This window comes from Arachis ipaensis, chromosome B01 (genome assembly GCF_000816755.2).
Source record: "Arachis ipaensis cultivar K30076 chromosome B01, Araip1.1, whole genome shotgun sequence".
NCBI classification, from domain to species: domain Eukaryota; kingdom Viridiplantae; phylum Streptophyta; class Magnoliopsida; order Fabales; family Fabaceae; genus Arachis; species Arachis ipaensis.
Genome location: NC_029785.2, coordinates 134,451,009 through 134,452,671, shown reverse-complemented (window position 1 = coordinate 134,452,671; position 1,663 = coordinate 134,451,009).

The following is a 1,663-nucleotide window of genomic DNA, read 5'->3' as shown; positions in this document are numbered from 1 at the left end:
ATCACTCTTAGATGTTTAATTGTATTTTTTACTTTGGCCTTGTATATACCGTAGGCCGGATACATTATTGATCCTTACCAATACAAGGATAAATACTAATAAATCATTTATAGATAATTTTTTTAAACTTAACTATTATTTAAAAAAAACATGACTGCAATTTTAACAGTCTATTGAATTATGTTTAGTCTAAGTTAATCCATCTGTCATCAAATTACAAAAGCAGACCAATTCATTGATGCCTCAATATATTAACGGAACCTACTCTTCATTGTTAAGCTTCAATATATGTATTTGGTAAGAAGTAGGAGTGTTTATGGGTCGGATGAAACTGGATTTGATGTAATTTAGACTCGATCTAAAATATATATCAGGTTTATTTATTAGACTTGAATTCGGCCCTAGATTCGATGAAATCTACACACTTTCAGATTATAATTATACCGGATAAAAATCGGGTGAAAATCGGGCCGTTAACATTACTTTCTTGTAAGCTAACATGTGAAAATATCCAAATTTTCAAGACTCCAACCATTATTTGACATGGTAAAATTCACTTAGAAAAATATAACAAGAACCAACACTTCCCTAAAATTAAAGCATAACCACAATCAATACTAATATTGTCTAATAATATCAAATATTTAAATCAATACAAATAACACAATATTATGCATTAGTCTAAAGTTTTATGTATTTTAAACATAAAACATTAACTTATAGTCTAATAATGACTAATAACATAAAATATTAAGGTTTACAATACTTAAATTTCACATAAAAATAGTCATCATCCATCACTAATAACACAAAATATTAATTGTATATGATGATAGGGCCACCGGGTCGAGTTCGGGTGAATCGAGCTATGACCTGGACCCGACCCGAAATAATGACCGGGTCTATTTTTGAGACTTTAATAAACCCGGTGAAATCACACCAAATTAGTCCCTAAAAGATTCGGGGCCGGCCGGATCTTCGGGTTAGGCCGGGTCATGAACACCCCTAGTAAGAAGTATATTTTTTGTCTCATTTATAATTTTTTTTAAATTTAAAAAAGTCTTAAACAGCTGGTGACAATTATTAAAAGAGAAAAGAATAAATAGGTCCCTGACTTTTTGCCCTGCGAATATTTTCGTCCCTGACCATTGAAAAATACTTTTAAGTCTCTGACCTTTACAAAACTTGGACGGATCAGTCCCTGACAGAGGCATTTGAACGAATCAGTCCCTGATGGAGGCATTTGGACGGAGGGACTGATCCGTCCAAGTTTTGTGAAGGTCAGGGACTTAAAAGTATTTTTCAATGGTTAGGGACAAAAATGTCCACAGGACAAAAGGTGAGGGACCTATTTGTCGTTTTCTCTTATTTTAAAATAAGTTTACATAACATAATTGTTGATTTATCTATTAAGAACTAATTAGAGTAATTGTTAGTTTTTTTTATTTTTTTAGTTTTTTTAAATATATTAACTAAATTTATTGCGTAAAACTATGAAATATTAGTACTTTTTAAATTATTTTTACTTATAAAAATTAAATGAAAGATATAATAGTGATTAACGAGTCAAATAAGCATGTTTTAGAAGAAGATCAGTCTCACAAAATTAATTATAAGAGGTTAAAATTAGAATTTTTTAAAGGCCTTCTGGTCGTTGACAAGA